Source organism: Vidua macroura, chromosome 2 (assembly GCF_024509145.1).
Source record: "Vidua macroura isolate BioBank_ID:100142 chromosome 2, ASM2450914v1, whole genome shotgun sequence".
Lineage (NCBI taxonomy): Eukaryota > Metazoa > Chordata > Aves > Passeriformes > Viduidae > Vidua > Vidua macroura.
In genome coordinates, this window is record NC_071572.1 from 63,408,901 (window position 1) to 63,426,633 (window position 17,733).

Below are 17,733 nucleotides of genomic sequence, written 5' to 3' on the forward strand. Positions count from 1 at the left end.
TTAGCGAAAAACTTCTCCGCTGCATTTCGCAAGGAGAAAGCCTACCAGCACTGCTCACGTTCGCCGATCTTGCCAAGAAATGGGATTTGCTGCTCATGCCAAGGACACTGCACTTTCCTGGGCAAGCTGCAAAGTGCTGGCAGATGGCCGTGCTCTCTGCCCGCTCCTGCCCAGCTTTGGGTAGTAGCGGGCACATTCCAGCCTGGCGAAGGCAAAAAACCTCGAGAGCTTTCACGCAGCTTTAGGAGAGCTGAGATGCTGAAAAGCAGCCAAGCTGAACAGCCGGGCTCAGCTTCAATAGGGTGCAATTGCCTGAATGGGGAAAACGAAGCAGCAGAGCAGCGGGCTTCTGTGCGCACTGAAGGCAATTGCAAGCATGCAGCAGCTGCTCCTTGCCAAGCACAGGCAGCTGCCTATCTTCTTCTTTCTTGACAAACTCACTGCTGCCCTTCTTTTCAGCAGCTGCCATCGTGTTCTCTGCATCTGGGAGCCTCAGGGGACGAGCAGGATTTTCCCAGGAGGGATGCGTCAGGACTACGTCAAAACCCAGGCAAGTTGTCCTGGAACGCCTTCCATCCGCATGCCAAGAGGGAATTCAGCAGGCAGGAGAGTGGCAGCCAGCGTCCTCCAGCAGTCTGCCAGCTTCGCACACAAGCCTGCTTCTTGGCGGCTTCGTTCTTCGCCTCTTGCAAGCTACCGCGATCTCTGGCTGCCGGAGGCGGAGAAGCGGCTACTTCGCGCACAGAAGACTGGAGCGGCAGCGGTGCCTTCCGGAGCGCCGCTTCTGCCGAAAGACGCCGGCAACCGGCGCTTCCCTTCGGCCAGCTCCGGAGCGCCGTGTTCTGCCTCTCTAGTCGTCTACATCTTAGCGAAAAACTTCTCCGCTGCATTTCGCAAGGAGAAAGCCTACCAGCACTGCTCACGTTCGCCGATCTTGCCAAGAAATGGGATTTGCTGCTCATGCCAAGGACACTGCACTTTCCTGGGCAAGCTGCAAAGTGCTGGCAGATGGCCGTGCTCTCTGCCCGCTCCTGCCCAGCTTTGGGTAGTAGCGGGCACATTCCAGCCTGGCGAAGGCAAAAAACCTCGAGAGCTTTCACGCAGCTTTAGGAGAGCTGAGATGCTGAAAAGCAGCAAAGCTGAACAGCCGGGCTCAGCTTCAATAGGGTGCAATTGCCTGAATGGGGAAAACGAAGCAGCAGAGCAGCGGGCTTCTGTGCGCACTGAAGGCAATTGCAAGCATGCAGCAGCTGCTCCTTGCCAAGCACAGGCAGCTGCCTATGTTCTTCTTTCTTGACAAACTCACTGCTGCCCTTCTTTTCAGCAGCTGCCATCGTGTTCTCTGCATCTGGGAGCCTCAGGGGACGAGCAGGATTTTCCCAGGAGGGATGCGTCAGGACTACGTCAAAACCCAGGCAAGTTGTCCTGGAACGCCTTCCATCCGCATGCCAAGAGGGAATTCAGCAGGCAGGAGAGTGGCAGCCAGCGTCCTCCAGCAGTCTGCCAGCTTCGCACACAAGCCTGCTTCTTGGCGGCTTCGTTCTTCGCCTCTTGCAAGCTACCGCGATCTCTGGCTGCCGGAGGCGGAGAAGCGGCTACTTCGCGCACAGAAGACTGGAACGGTAGCGGTGCGCTCCGGAGCACCGCTTCTGCCGAAAGACGCCGGCAACCGGCGCTTCCCTTCGGCCAGCTCCGGAGCGCCGTGTTCTGCCTCTCTAGTCGTCTACATCTTAGCGAAAAACTTCTCCGCTGCATTTCGCAAGGAGAAAGCCTACCAGCACTGCTCACGTTCGCCGATCTTGCCAAGAAATGGGATTTGCTGCTCATGCCAAGGACACTGCACTTTCCTGGGCAAGCTGCAAAGTGCTGGCAGATGGCCGTGCTCTCTGCCCGCTCCTGCCCAGCTTTGGGTAGTAGCGGGCACATTCCAGCCTGGCGAAGGCAAAAAACCTCGAGAGCTTTCACGCAGCTTTAGGAGAGCTGAGATGCTGAAAAGCAGCCAAGCTGAACAGCCGGGCTCAGCTTCAATAGGGTGCAATTGCCTGAATGGGGAAAACGAAGCAGCAGAGCAGCGGGCTTCTGTGCGCACTGAAGGCAATTGCAAGCATGCAGCAGCTGCTCCTTGCCAAGCACAGGCAGCTGCCTATGTTCTTCTTTCTTGACAAACTCACTGCTGCCCTTCTTTTCAGCAGCTGCCATCGTGTTCTCTGCATCTGGGAGCCTCAGGGGACGAGCAGGATTTTCCCAGGAGGGATTCGTCAGGACTACGTAAACACCCAGGCAAGTTGTCCTGGAACGCCTTCCATCTGCATGCCAAGAGGGAATTCAGCAGGCAGGAGAGTGGCAGCCAGCGTCCTCCAGCAGTCTGCCAGCTTCGCACACAAGCCTGCTTCTTGGCGGCTTCGTTCTTCGCCTCTTGCAAGCTACCGCGATCTCTGGCTGCCGGAGGCGGAGAAGCGGCTACTTCGCGCACAGAAGACTGGAGCGGCAGCGGTGCCTTCCGGAGCGCCGCTTCTGCCGAAAGACGCCGGCAACCGGCGCTTCCCTTCGGCCAGCTCCGGAGCGCCGTGTTCTGCCTCTCTAGTCGTCTACATCTTAGCGAAAAACTTCTCCGCTGCATTTCGCAAGGAGAAAGCCTACCAGCACTGCTCACGTTCGCCGATCTTGCCAAGAAATGGGATTTGCTGCTCATGCCAAGGACACTGCACTTTCCTGGGCAAGCTGCAAAGTGCTGGCAGATGGCCGTGCTCTCTGCCCGCTCCTGCCCAGCTTTGGGTAGTAGCGGGCACATTCCAGCCTGGCGAAGGCAAAAAACCTCGAGAGCTTTCACGCAGCTTTAGGAGAGCTGAGATGCTGAAAAGCAGCCAAGCTGAACAGCCGGGCTCAGCTTCAATAGGGTGCAATTGCCTGAATGGGGAAAACGAAGCAGCAGAGCAGCGGGCTTCTGTGCGCACTGAAGGCAATTGCAAGCATGCAGCAGCTGCTCCTTGCCAAGCACAGGCAGCTGCCTATGTTCTTCTTTCTTGACAAACTCACTGCTGCCCTTCTTTTCAGCAGTTGCCATCGTGTTCTCTGCATCTGGGAGCCTCAGGGGACGAGCAGGATTTTCCCAGGAGGGATTCGTCAGGACTACGTAAACACCCAGGCAAGTTGTCCTGGAACGCCTTCCATCCGCATGCCAAGAGGGAATTCAGCAGGCAGGAGAGTGGCAGCCAGCGTCCTCCAGCAGTCTGCCAGCTTCGCACACAAGCCTGCTTCTTGGCGGCTTCGTTCTTCGCCTCTTGCAAGCTACCGCGATCTCTGGCTGCCGGAGGCGGAGAAGCGGCTACTTCGCGCACAGAAGACTGGAGCGGCAGCGGTGCTTTCCGGAGCGCCGCTTCTGCCGAAAGACGCCGGCAACCGGCGCTTCCCTTCGGCCAGCTCCGGAGCGCCGTGTTCTGCCTCTCTAGTCGTCTACATCTTAGCGAAAAACTTCTCCGCTGCATTTCGCAAGGAGAAAGCCTACCAGCACTGCTCACGTTCGCCGATCTTGCCAAGAAATGGGATTTGCTGCTCATGCCAAGGACACTGCACTTTCCTGGGCAAGCTGCAAAGTGCTGGCAGATGGCCGTGCTCTCTGCCCGCTCCTGCCCAGCTTTGGGTAGTAGCGGGCACATTCCAGCCTGGCGAAGGCAAAAAACCTCGAGAGCTTTCACGCAGCTTTAGGAGAGCTGAGATGCTGAAAAGCAGCCAAGCTGAACAGCCGGGCTCAGCTTCAATAGGGTGCAATTGCCTGAATGGGGAAAACGAAGCAGCAGAGCAGCGGGCTTCTGTGCGCACTGAAGGCAATTGCAAGCATGCAGCAGCTGCTCCTTGCCAAGCACAGGCAGCTGCCTATGTTCTTCTTTCTTGACAAACTCACTGCTGCCCTTCTTTTCAGCAGCTGCCATCGTGTTCTCTGCATCTGGGAGCCTCAGGGGACGAGCAGGATTTTCCCAGGAGGGATTCGTCAGGACTACGTCAAAACCCAGGCAAGTTGTCCTGGAACGCCTTCCATCCGCATGCCAAGAGGGAATTCAGCAGGCAGGAGAGTGGCAGCCAGCGTCCTCCAGCAGTCTGCCAGCTTCGCACACAAGCCTGCTTCTTGGCGGCTTCGTTCTTCGCCTCTTGCAAGCTACCGCGATCTCTGGCTGCCGGAGGCGGAGAAGCGGCTACTTCGCGCACAGAAGACTGGAACGGTAGCGGTGCGCTCCGGAGCGCCGCTTCTGCCGAAAGACGCCGGCAACCGGCGCTTCCCTTCGGCCAGCTCCGGAGCGCCGTGTTCTGCCTCTCTAGTCGTCTACATCTTAGCGAAAAACTTCTCCGCTGCATTTCGCAAGGAGAAAGCCTACCAGCACTGCTCACGTTCGCCGATCTTGCCAAGAAATGGGATTTGCTGCTCATGCCAAGGACACTGCACTTTCCTGGGCAAGCTGCAAAGTGCTGGCAGATGGCCGTGCTCTCTGCCCGCTCCTGCCCAGCTTTGGGTAGTAGCGGGCACATTCCAGCCTGGCGAAGGCAAAAAACCTCGAGAGCTTTCACGCAGCTTTAGGAGAGCTGAGATGCTGAAAAGCAGCCAAGCTGAACAGCCGGGCTCAGCTTCAATAGGGTGCAATTGCCTGAATGGGGAAAACGAAGCAGCAGAGCAGCGGGCTTCTGTGCGCACTGAAGGCAATTGCAAGCATGCAGCAGCTGCTCCTTGCCAAGCACAGGCAGCTGCCTATCTTCTTCTTTCTTGACAAACTCACTGCTGCCCTTCTTTTCAGCAGCTGCCATCGTGTTCTCTGCATCTGGGAGCCTCAGGGGACGAGCAGGATTTTCCCAGGAGGGATGCGTCAGGACTACGTCAAAACCCAGGCAAGTTGTCCTGGAACGCCTTCCATCCGCATGCCAAGAGGGAATTCAGCAGGCAGGAGAGTGGCAGCCAGCGTCCTCCAGCAGTCTGCCAGCTTCGCACACAAGCCTGCTTCTTGGCGGCTTCGTTCTTCGCCTCTTGCAAGCTACCGCGATCTCTGGCTGCCGGAGGCGGAGAAGCGGCTACTTCGCGCACAGAAGACTGGAACGGTAGCGGTGCGCTCCGGAGCGCCGCTTCTGCCGAAAGACGCCGGCAACCGGCGCTTCCCTTCGGCCAGCTCCGGAGCGCTGTGTTCTGCCTCTCTAGTCGTCTACATCTTAGCGAAAAACTTCTCCGCTGCATTTCGCAAGGAGAAAGCCTACCAGCACTGCTCACGTTCGCCGATCTTGCCAAGAAATGGGATTTGCTGCTCATGCCAAGGACACTGCACTTTCCTGGGCAAGCTGCAAAGTGCTGGCAGATGGCCGTGCTCTCTGCCCGCTCCTGCCCAGCTTTGGGTAGTAGCGGGCACATTCCAGCCTGGCGAAGGCAAAAAACCTCGAGAGCTTTCACGCAGCTTTAGGAGAGCTGAGATGCTGAAAAGCAGCCAAGCTGAACAGCCGGGCTCAGCTTCAATAGGGTGCAATTGCCTGAATGGGGAAAACGAAGCAGCAGAGCAGCGGGCTTCTGTGCGCACTGAAGGCAATTGCAAGCATGCAGCAGCTGCTCCTTGCCAAGCACAGGCAGCTGCCTATCTTCTTCTTTCTTGACAAACTCACTGCTGCCCTTCTTTTCAGCAGCTGCCATCGTGTTCTCTGCATCTGGGAGCCTCAGGGGACGAGCAGGATTTTCCCAGGAGGGATGCGTCAGGACTACGTCAAAACCCAGGCAAGTTGTCCTGGAACGCCTTCCATCCGCATGCCAAGAGGGAATTCAGCAGGCAGGAGAGTGGCAGCCAGCGTCCTCCAGCAGTCTGCCAGCTTCGCACACAAGCCTGCTTCTTGGCGGCTTCGTTCTTCGCCTCTTGCAAGCTACCGCGATCTCTGGCTGCCGGAGGCGGAGAAGCGGCTACTTCGCGCACAGAAGACTGGAGCGGCAGCGGTGCCTTCCGGAGCGCCGCTTCTGCCGAAAGACGCCGGCAACCGGCGCTTCCCTTCGGCCAGCTCCGGAGCGCCGTGTTCTGCCTCTCTAGTCGTCTACATCTTAGCGAAAAACTTCTCCGCTGCATTTCGCAAGGAGAAAGCCTACCAGCACTGCTCACGTTCGCCGATCTTGCCAAGAAATGGGATTTGCTGCTCATGCCAAGGACACTGCACTTTCCTGGGCAAGCTGCAAAGTGCTGGCAGATGGCCGTGCTCTCTGCCCGCTCCTGCCCAGCTCTGGGTAGTAGCGGGCACATTCCAGCCTGGCGAAGGCAAAAAACCTCGAGAGCTTTCACGCAGCTTTAGGAGAGCTGAGATGCTGAAAAGCAGCCAAGCTGAACAGCCGGGCTCAGCTTCAATAGGGTGCAATTGCCTGAATGGGGAAAACGAAGCAGCAGAGCAGCGGGCTTCTGTGCGCACTGAAGGCAATTGCAAGCATGCAGCAGCTGCTCCTTGCCAAGCACAGGCAGCTGCCTATCTTCTTCTTTCTTGACAAACTCACTGCTGCCCTTCTTTTCAGCAGTTGCCATCGTGTTCTCTGCATCTGGGAGCCTCAGGGGACGAGCAGGATTTTCCCAGGAGGGATGCGTCAGGACTACGTAAACACCCAGGCAAGTTGTCCTGGAACGCCTTCCATCCGCATGCCAAGAGGGAATTCAGCAGGCAGGAGAGTGGCAGCCAGCGTCCTCCAGCAGTCTGCCAGCTTCGCACACAAGCCTGCTTCTTGGCGGCTTCGTTCTTCGCCTCTTGCAAGCTACCGCGATCTCTGGCTGCCGGAGGCGGAGAAGCGGCTACTTCGCGCACAGAAGACTGGAACGGTAGCGGTGCGCTCCGGAGCGCCGCTTCTGCCGAAAGACGCCGGCAACCGGCGCTTCCCTTCGGCCAGCTCCGGAGCGCTGTGTTCTGCCTCTCTAGTCGTCTACATCTTAGCGAAAAACTTCTCCGCTGCATTTCGCAAGGAGAAAGCCTACCAGCACTGCTCACGTTCGCCGATCTTGCCAAGAAATGGGATTTGCTGCTCATGCCAAGGACACTGCACTTTCCTGGGCAAGCTGCAAAGTGCTGGCAGATGGCCGTGCTCTCTGCCCGCTCCTGCCCAGCTTTGGGTAGTAGCGGGCACATTCCAGCCTGGCGAAGGCAAAAAACCTCGAGAGCTTTCACGCAGCTTTAGGAGAGCTGAGATGCTGAAAAGCAGCCAAGCTGAACAGCCGGGCTCAGCTTCAATAGGGTGCAATTGCCTGAATGGGGAAAACGAAGCAGCAGAGCAGCGGGCTTCTGTGCGCACTGAAGGCAATTGCAAGCATGCAGCAGCTGCTCCTTGCCAAGCACAGGCAGCTGCCTATGTTCTTCTTTCTTGACAAACTCACTGCTGCCCTTCTTTTCAGCAGTTGCCATCGTGTTCTCTGCATCTGGGAGCCTCAGGGGACGAGCAGGATTTTCCCAGGAGGGATTCGTCAGGACTACGTAAACACCCAGGCAAGTTGTCCTGGAACGCCTTCCATCCGCATGCCAAGAGGGAATTCAGCAGGCAGGAGAGTGGCAGCCAGCGTCCTCCAGCAGTCTGCCAGCTTCGCACACAAGCCTGCTTCTTGGCGGCTTCGTTCTTCGCCTCTTGCAAGCTACCGCGATCTCTGGCTGCCGGAGGCGGAGAAGCGGCTACTTCGCGCACAGAAGACTGGAACGGTAGCGGTGCGCTCCGGAGCGCCGCTTCTGCCGAAAGACGCCGGCAACCGGCGCTTCCCTTCGGCCAGCTCCGGAGCGCCGTGTTCTGCCTCTCTAGTCGTCTACATCTTAGCGAAAAACTTCTCCGCTGCATTTCGCAAGGAGAAAGCCTACCAGCACTGCTCACGTTCGCCGATCTTGCCAAGAAATGGGATTTGCTGCTCATGCCAAGGACACTGCACTTTCCTGGGCAAGCTGCAAAGTGCTGGCAGATGGCCGTGCTCTCTGCCCGCTCCTGCCCAGCTTTGGGTAGTAGCGGGCACATTCCAGCCTGGCGAAGGCAAAAAACCTCGAGAGCTTTCACGCAGCTTTAGGAGAGCTGAGATGCTGAAAAGCAGCCAAGCTGAACAGCCGGGCTCAGCTTCAATAGGGTGCAAGTGCCTGAATGGGGAAAACGAAGCAGCAGAGCAGCGGGCTTCTGTGCGCACTGAAGGCAATTGCAAGCATGCAGCAGCTGCTCCTTGCCAAGCACAGGCAGCTGCCTATGTTCTTCTTTCTTGACAAACTCACTGCTGCCCTTCTTTTCAGCAGCTGCCATCGTGTTCTCTGCATCTGGGAGCCTCAGGGGACGAGCAGGATTTTCCCAGGAGGGATGCGTCAGGACTACGTCAAAACCCAGGCAAGTTGTCCTGGAACGCCTTCCATCCGCATGCCAAGAGGGAATTCAGCAGGCAGGAGAGTGGCAGCCAGCGTCCTCCAGCAGTCTGCCAGCTTCGCACACAAGCCTGCTTCTTGGCGGCTTCGTTCTTCGCCTCTTGCAAGCTACCGCGATCTCTGGCTGCCGGAGGTGGAGAAGCGGCTACTTCGCGCACAGAAGACTGGAGCGGCAGCGGTGCCTTCCGGAGCGCCGCTTCTGCCGAAAGACGCCGGCAACCGGCGCTTCCCTTCGGCCAGCTCCGGAGCGCCGTGTTCTGCCTCTCTAGTCGTCTACATCTTAGCGAAAAACTTCTCCGCTGCATTTCGCAAGGAGAAAGCCTACCAGCACTGCTCACGTTCGCCGATCTTGCCAAGAAATGGGATTTGCTGCTCATGCCAAGGACACTGCACTTTCCTGGGCAAGCTGCAAAGTGCTGGCAGATGGCCGTGCTCTCTGCCCGCTCCTGCCCAGCTTTGGGTAGTAGCGGGCACATTCCAGCCTGGCGAAGGCAAAAAACCTCGAGAGCTTTCACGCAGCTTTAGGAGAGCTGAGATGCTGAAAAGCAGCCAAGCTGAACAGCCGGGCTCAGCTTCAATAGGGTGCAATTGCCTGAATGGGGAAAACGAAGCAGCAGAGCAGCGGGCTTCTGTGCGCACTGAAGGCAATTGCAAGCATGCAGCAGCTGCTCCTTGCCAAGCACAGGCAGCTGCCTATGTTCTTCTTTCTTGACAAACTCACTGCTGCCCTTCTTTTCAGCAGTTGCCATCGTGTTCTCTGCATCTGGGAGCCTCAGGGGACGAGCAGGATTTTCCCAGGAGGGATTCGTCAGGACTACGTAAACACCCAGGCAAGTTGTCCTGGAACGCCTTCCATCCGCATGCCAAGAGGGAATTCAGCAGGCAGGAGAGTGGCAGCCAGCGTCCTCCAGCAGTCTGCCAGCTTCGCACACAAGCCTGCTTCTTGGCGGCTTCGTTCTTCGCCTCTTGCAAGCTACCGCGATCTCTGGCTGCCGGAGCCGGAGAAGCGGCTACTTTGCGCACAGAAGACTGGAACGGTAGCGGTGCGCTCCGGAGCGCCGCTTCTGCCGAAAGACGCCGGCAACCGGCGCTTCCCTTCGGCCAGCTCCGGAGCGCCGTGTTCTGCCTCTCTAGTCGTCTACATCTTAGCGAAAAACTTCTCCGCTGCATTTCGCAAGGAGAAAGCCTACCAGCACTGCTCACGTTCGCCGATCTTGCCAAGAAATGGGATTTGCTGCTCATGCCAAGGACACTGCACTTTCCTGGGCAAGCTGCAAAGTGCTGGCAGATGGCCATGCTCTCTGCCCGCTCCTGCCCAGCTTTGGGTAGTAGCGGGCACATTCCAGCCTGGCGAAGGCAAAAAACCTCGAGAGCTTTCACGCAGCTTTAGGAGAGCTGAGATGCTGAAAAGCAGCCAAGCTGAACAGCCGAGCTCAGCTTCAATAGGGTGCAATTGCCTGAATGGGGAAAACGAAGCAGCAGAGCAGCGGGCTTCTGTGCGCACTGAAGGCAATTGCAAGCATGCAGCAGCTGCTCCTTGCCAAGCACAGGCAGCTGCCTATGTTCTTCTTTCTTGACAAACTCACTGCTGCCCTTCTTTTCAGCAGTTGCCATCGTGTTCTCTGCATCTGGGAGCCTCAGGGGACGAGCAGGATTTTCCCAGGAGGGATTCGTCAGGACTACGTAAACACCCAGGCAAGTTGTCCTGGAACGCCTTCCATCCGCATGCCAAGAGGGAATTCAGCAGGCAGGAGAGTGGCAGCCAGCGTCCTCCAGCAGTCTGCCAGCTTCGCACACAAGCCTGCTTCTTGGCGGCTTCGTTCTTCGCCTCTTGCAAGCTACCGCGATCTCTGGCTGCCGGAGGCGGAGAAGCGGCTACTTCGCGCACAGAAGACTGGAACGGTAGCGGTGCGCTCCGGAGCGCCGCTTCTGCCGAAAGACGCCGGCAACCGGCGCTTCCCTTCGGCCAGCTCCGGAGCGCCGTGTTCTGCCTCTCTAGTCGTCTACATCTTAGCGAAAAACTTCTCCGCTGCATTTCGCAAGGAGAAAGCCTACCAGCACTGCTCACGTTCGCCGATCTTGCCAAGAAATGGGATTTGCTGCTCATGCCAAGGACACTGCACTTTCCTGGGCAAGCTGCAAAGTGCTGGCAGATGGCCGTGCTCTCTGCCCGCTCCTGCCCAGCTTTGGGTAGTAGCGGGCACATTCCAGCCTGGCGAAGGCAAAAAACCTCGAGAGCTTTCACGCAGCTTTAGGAGAGCTGAGATGCTGAAAAGCAGCCAAGCTGAACAGCCGGGCTCAGCTTCAATAGGGTGCAATTGCCTGAATGGGGAAAACGAAGCAGCAGAGCAGCGGGCTTCTGTGCGCACTGAAGGCAATTGCAAGCATGCAGCAGCTGCTCCTTGCCAAGCACAGGCAGCTGCCTATGTTCTTCTTTCTTGACAAACTCACTGCTGCCCTTCTTTTCAGCAGTTGCCATCGTGTTCTCTGCATCTGGGAGCCTCAGGGGACGAGCAGGATTTTCCCAGGAGGGATTCGTCAGGACTACGTAAACACCCAGGCAAGTTGTCCTGGAACGCCTTCCATCCGCATGCCAAGAGGGAATTCAGCAGGCAGGAGAGTGGCAGCCAGCGTCCTCCAGCAGTCTGCCAGCTTCGCACACAAGCCTGCTTCTTGGCGGCTTCGTTCTTCGCCTCTTGCAAGCTACCGCGATCTCTGGCTGCCGGAGGCGGAGAAGCGGCTACTTCGCGCACAGAAGACTGGAGCGGCAGCGGTGCTTTCCGGAGCGCCGCTTCTGCCGAAAGACGCCGGCAACCGGCGCTTCCCTTCGGCCAGCTCCGGAGCGCCGTGTTCTGCCTCTCTAGTCGTCTACATCTTAGCGAAAAACTTCTCCGCTGCATTTTGCAAGGAGAAAGCCTACCAGCACTGCTCACGTTCGCCGATCTTGCCAAGAAATGGGATTTGCTGCTCATGCCAAGGACACTGCACTTTCCTGGGCAAGCTGCAAAGTGCTGGCAGATGGCCGTGCTCTCTGCCCGCTCCTGCCCAGCTTTGGGTAGTAGTGGGCACATTCCAGCCTGGCGAAGGCAAAAAACCTCGAGAGCTTTCACGCAGCTTTAGGAGAGCTGAGATGCTGAAAAGCAGCCAAGCTGAACAGCCGGGCTCAGCTTCAATAGGGTGCAATTGCCTGAATGGGGAAAACGAAGCAGCAGAGCAGCGGGCTTCTGTGCGCACTGAAGGCAATTGCAAGCATGCAGCAGCTGCTCCTTGCCAAGCACAGGCAGCTGCCTATGTTCTTCTTTCTTGACAAACTCACTGCTGCCCTTCTTTTCAGCAGCTGCCATCGTGTTCTCTGCATCTGGGAGCCTCAGGGGACGAGCAGGATTTTCCCAGGAGGGATGCGTCAGGACTACGTCAAAACCCAGGCAAGTTGTCCTGGAACGCCTTCCATCCGCATGCCAAGAGGGAATTCAGCAGGCAGGAGAGTGGCAGCCAGCGTCCTCCAGCAGTCTGCCAGCTTCGCACACAAGCCTGCTTCTTGGCGGCTTCGTTCTTCGCCTCTTGCAAGCTACCGCGATCTCTGGCTGCCGGAGGCGGAGAAGCGGCTACTTCGCGCACAGAAGACTGGAACGGTAGCGGTGCGCTCCGGAGCGCCGCTTCTGCCGAAAGACGCCGGCAACCGGCGCTTCCCTTCGGCCAGCTCCGGAGCGCCGTGTTCTGCCTCTCTAGTCGTCTACATCTTAGCGAAAAACTTCTCCGCTGCATTTCGCAAGGAGAAAGCCTACCAGCACTGCTCACGTTCGCCGATCTTGCCAAGAAATGGGATTTGCTGCTCATGCCAAGGACACTGCACTTTCCTGGGCAAGCTGCAAAGTGCTGGCAGATGGCCGTGCTCTCTGCCCGCTCCTGCCCAGCTTTGGGTAGTAGCGGGCACATTCCAGCCTGGCGAAGGCAAAAAACCTCGAGAGCTTTCACGCAGCTTTAGGAGAGCTGAGATGCTGAAAAGCAGCCAAGCTGAACAGCCGGGCTCAGCTTCAATAGGGTGCAATTGCCTGAATGGGGAAAACGAAGCAGCAGAGCAGCGGGCTTCTGTGCGCACTGAAGGCAATTGCAAGCATGCAGCAGCTGCTCCTTGCCAAGCACAGGCAGCTGCCTATGTTCTTCTTTCTTGACAAACTCACTGCTGCCCTTCTTTTCAGCAGCTGCCATCGTGTTCTCTGCATCTGGGAGCCTCAGGGGACGAGCAGGATTTTCCCAGGAGGGATGCGTCAGGACTACGTCAAAACCCAGGCAAGTTGTCCTGGAACGCCTTCCATCCGCATGCCAAGAGGGAATTCAGCAGGCAGGAGAGTGGCAGCCAGCGTCCTCCAGCAGTCTGCCAGCTTCGCACACAAGCCTGCTTCTTGGCGGCTTCGTTCTTCGCCTCTTGCAAGCTACCGCGATCTCTGGCTGCCGGAGGTGGAGAAGCGGCTACTTCGCGCACAGAAGACTGGAGCGGCAGCGGTGCCTTCCGGAGCGCCGCTTCTGCCGAAAGACGCCGGCAACCGGCGCTTCCCTTCGGCCAGCTCCGGAGCGCCGTGTTCTGCCTCTCTAGTCGTCTACATCTTAGCGAAAAACTTCTCCGCTGCATTTCGCAAGGAGAAAGCCTACCAGCACTGCTCACGTTCGCCGATCTTGCCAAGAAATGGGATTTGCTGCTCATGCCAAGGACACTGCACTTTCCTGGGCAAGCTGCAAAGTGCTGGCAGATGGCCGTGCTCTCTGCCCGCTCCTGCCCAGCTTTGGGTAGTAGCGGGCACATTCCAGCCTGGCGAAGGCAAAAAACCTCGAGAGCTTTCACGCAGCTTTAGGAGAGCTGAGATGCTGAAAAGCAGCCAAGCTGAACAGCCGGGCTCAGCTTCAATAGGGTGCAATTGCCTGAATGGGGAAAACGAAGCAGCAGAGCAGCGGGCTTCTGTGCGCACTGAAGGCAATTGTAAGCATGCAGCAGCTGCTCCTTGCCAAGCACAGGCAGCTGCCTATCTTCTTCTTTCTTGACAAACTCACTGCTGCCCTTCTTTTCAGCAGCTGCCATCGTGTTCTCTGCATCTGGGAGCCTCAGGGGACGAGCAGGATTTTCCCAGGAGGGATTCGTCAGGACTACGTAAACACCCAGGCAAGTTGTCCTGGAACGCCTTCCATCCGCATGCCAAGAGGGAATTCAGCAGGCAGGAGAGTGGCAGCCAGCGTCCTCCAGCAGTCTGCCAGCTTCGCACACAAGCCTGCTTCTTGGCGGCTTCGTTCTTCGCCTCTTGCAAGCTACCGCGATCTCTGGCTGCCGGAGGCGGAGAAGCGGCTACTTCGCGCACAGAAGACTGGAACGGTAGCGGTGCGCTCCGGAGCGCCGCTTCTGCCGAAAGACGCCGGCAACCGGCGCTTCCCTTCGGCCAGCTCCGGAGCGCTGTGTTCTGCCTCTCTAGTCGTCTACATCTTAGCGAAAAACTTCTCCGCTGCATTTCGCAAGGAGAAAGCCTACCAGCACTGCTCACGTTCGCCGATCTTGCCAAGAAATGGGATTTGCTGCTCATGCCAAGGACACTGCACTTTCCTGGGCAAGCTGCAAAGTGCTGGCAGATGGCCGTGCTCTCTGCCCGCTCCTGCCCAGCTTTGGGTAGTAGCGGGCACATTCCAGCCTGGCGAAGGCAAAAAACCTCGAGAGCTTTCACGCAGCTTTAGGAGAGCTGAGATGCTGAAAAGCAGCCAAGCTGAACAGCCGGGCTCAGCTTCAATAGGGTGCAATTGCCTGAATGGGGAAAACGAAGCAGCAGAGCAGCGGGCTTCTGTGCGCACTGAAGGCAATTGCAAGCATGCAGCAGCTGCTCCTTGCCAAGCACAGGCAGCTGCCTATCTTCTTCTTTCTTGACAAACTCACTGCTGCCCTTCTTTTCAGCAGCTGCCATCGTGTTCTCTGCATCTGGGAGCCTCAGGGGACGAGCAGGATTTTCCCAGGAGGGATGCGTCAGGACTACGTCAAAACCCAGGCAAGTTGTCCTGGAACGCCTTCCATCCGCATGCCAAGAGGGAATTCAGCAGGCAGGAGAGTGGCAGCCAGCGTCCTCCAGCAGTCTGCCAGCTTCGCACACAAGCCTGCTTCTTGGCGGCTTCGTTCTTCGCCTCTTGCAAGCTACCGCGATCTCTGGCTGCCGGAGGCGGAGAAGCGGCTACTTCGCGCACAGAAGACTGGAGCGGCAGCGGTGCCTTCCGGAGCGCCGCTTCTGCCGAAAGACGCCGGCAACCGGCGCTTCCCTTCGGCCAGCTCCGGAGCACCGTGTTCTGCCTCTCTAGTCGTCTACATCTTAGCGAAAAACTTCTCCGCTGCATTTCGCAAGGAGAAAGCCTACCAGCACTGCTCACGTTCGCCGATCTTGCCAAGAAATGGGATTTGCTGCTCATGCCAAGGACACTGCACTTTCCTGGGCAAGCTGCAAAGTGCTGGCAGATGGCCGTGCTCTCTGCCCGCTCCTGCCCAGCTTTGGGTAGTAGCGGGCACATTCCAGCCTGGCGAAGGCAAAAAACCTCGAGAGCTTTCACGCAGCTTTAGGAGAGCTGAGATGCTGAAAAGCAGCCAAGCTGAACAGCCGGGCTCAGCTTCAATAGGGTGCAATTGCCTGAATGGGGAAAACGAAGCAGCAGAGCAGCGGGCTTCTGTGCGCACTGAAGGCAATTGCAAGCATGCAGCAGCTGCTCCTTGCCAAGCACAGGCAGCTGCCTATGTTCTTCTTTCTTGACAAACTCACTGCTGCCCTTCTTTTCAGCAGTTGCCATCGTGTTCTCTGCATCTGGGAGCCTCAGGGGACGAGCAGGATTTTCCCAGGAGGGATTCGTCAGGACTACGTAAACACCCAGGCAAGTTGTCCTGGAACGCCTTCCATCCGCATGCCAAGAGGGAATTCAGCAGGCAGGAGAGTGGCAGCCAGCGTCCTCCAGCAGTCTGCCAGCTTCGCACACAAGCCTGCTTCTTGGCGGCTTCGTTCTTCGCCTCTTGCAAGCTACCGCGATCTCTGGCTGCCGGAGGCGGAGAAGCGGCTACTTCGCGCACAGAAGACTGGAACGGTAGCGGTGCGCTCCGGAGCGCCGCTTCTGCCGAAAGACGCCGGCAACCGGCGCTTCCCTTCGGCCAGCTCCGGAGCGCCGTGTTCTGCCTCTCTAGTCGTTTACATCTTAGCGAAAAACTTCTCCGCTGCATTTCGCAAGGAGAAAGCCTACCAGCACTGCTCACGTTCGCCGATCTTGCCAAGAAATGGGATTTGCTGCTCATGCTAAGGACACTGCACTTTCCTGGGCAAGCTGCAAAGTGCTGGCAGATGGCCGTGCTCTCTGCCCGCTCCTGCCGAGCTCTGGGTAGTAGCGGGCACATTCCAGCCTGGCGAAGGCAAAAAACCTCGAGAGCTTTCACGCAGCTTTAGGAGAGCTGAGATGCTGAAAAGCAGCCAAGCTGAACAGCCGGGCTCAGCTTCAATAGGGTGCAATTGCCTGAATGGGGAAAACGAAGCAGCAGAGCAGCGGGCTTCTGTGCGCACTGAAGGCAATTGCAAGCATGCAGCAGCTGCTCCTTGCCAAGCACAGGCAGCTGCCTATGTTCTTCTTTCTTGACAAACTCACTGCTGCCCTTCTTTTCAGCAGCTGCCATCGTGTTCTCTGCATCTGGGAGCCTCAGGGGACGAGCAGGATTTTCCCAGGAGGGATGCGTCAGGACTACGTCAAAACCCAGGCAAGTTGTCCTGGAACGCCTTCCATCCGCATGCCAAGAGGGAATTCAGCAGGCAGGAGAGTGGCAGCCAGCGTCCTCCAGCAGTCTGCCAGCTTCGCACACAAGCCTGCTTCTTGGCGGCTTCGTTCTTCGCCTCTTGCAAGCTACCGCGATCTCTGGCTGCCGGAGGCGGAGAAGCGGCTACTTCGCGCACAGAAGACTGGAACGGTAGCGGTGCGCTCCGGAGCGCCGCTTCTGCCGAAAGACGCCGGCAACCGGCGCTTCCCTTCGGCCAGCTCCGGAGCGCCGTGTTCTGCCTCTCTAGTCGTCTACATCTTAGCGAAAAACTTCTCCGCTGCATTTCGCAAGGAGAAAGCCTACCAGCACTGCTCACGTTCGCCGATCTTGCCAAGAAATGGGATTTGCTGCTCATGCCAAGGACACTGCACTTTCCTGGGCAAGCTGCAAAGTGCTGGCAGATGGCCGTGCTCTCTGCCCGCTCCTGCCCAGCTTTGGGTAGTAGCGGGCACATTCCAGCCTGGCGAAGGCAAAAAACCTCGAGAGCTTTCACGCAGCTTTAGGAGAGCTGAGATGCTGAAAAGCAGCCAAGCTGAACAGCCGGGCTCAGCTTCAATAGGGTGCAATTGCCTGAATGGGGAAAACGAAGCAGCAGAGCAGCGGGCTTCTGTGCGCACTGAAGGCAATTGCAAGCATGCAGCAGCTGCTCCTTGCCAAGCACAGGCAGCTGCCTATGTTCTTCTTTCTTGACAAACTCACTGCTGCCCTTCTTTTCAGCAGCTGCCATCGTGTTCTCTGCATCTGGGAGCCGCAGGGGACGAGCAGGATTTTCCCAGGAGGGATGCGTCAGGACTACGTCAAAACCCAGGCAAGTTGTCCTGGAACGCCTTCCATCCGCATGCCAAGAGGGAATTCAGCAGGCAGGAGAGTGGCAGCCAGCGTCCTCCAGCAGTCTGCCAGCTTCGCACACAAGCCTGCTTCTTGGCGGCTTCGTTCTTCGCCTCTTGCAAGCTACCGCGATCTCTGGCTGCCGGAGGCGGAGAAGCGGCTACTTCGCGCACAGAAGACTGGAGCGGCAGCGGTGCCTTCCGGAGCGCCGCTTCTGCCGAAAGACGCCGGCAACCGGCGCTTCCCTTCGGCCAGCTCCGGAGCGCCGTGTTCTGCCTCTCTAGTCGTCTACATCTTAGCGAAAAACTTCTCCGCTGCATTTCGCAAGGAGAAAGCCTACCAGCACTGCTCACGTTCGCCGATCTTGCCAAGAAATGGGATTTGCTGCTCATGCCAAGGACACTGCACTTTCCTGGGCAAGCTGCAAAGTGCTGGCAGATGGCCGTGCTCTCTGCCCGCTCCTGCCCAGCTTTGGGTAGTAGCGGGCACATTCCAGCCTGGCGAAGGCAAAAAACCTCGAGAGCTTTCACGCAGCTTTAGGAGAGCTGAGATGCTGAAAAGCAGCCAAGCTGAACAGCCGGGCTCAGCTTCAATAGGGTGCAATTGCCTGAATGGGGAAAACGAAGCAGCAGAGCAGCGGGCTTCTGTGCGCACTGAAGGCAATTGCAAGCATGCAGCAGCTGCTCCTTGCCAAGCACAGGCAGCTGCCTATGTTCTTCTTTCTTGAC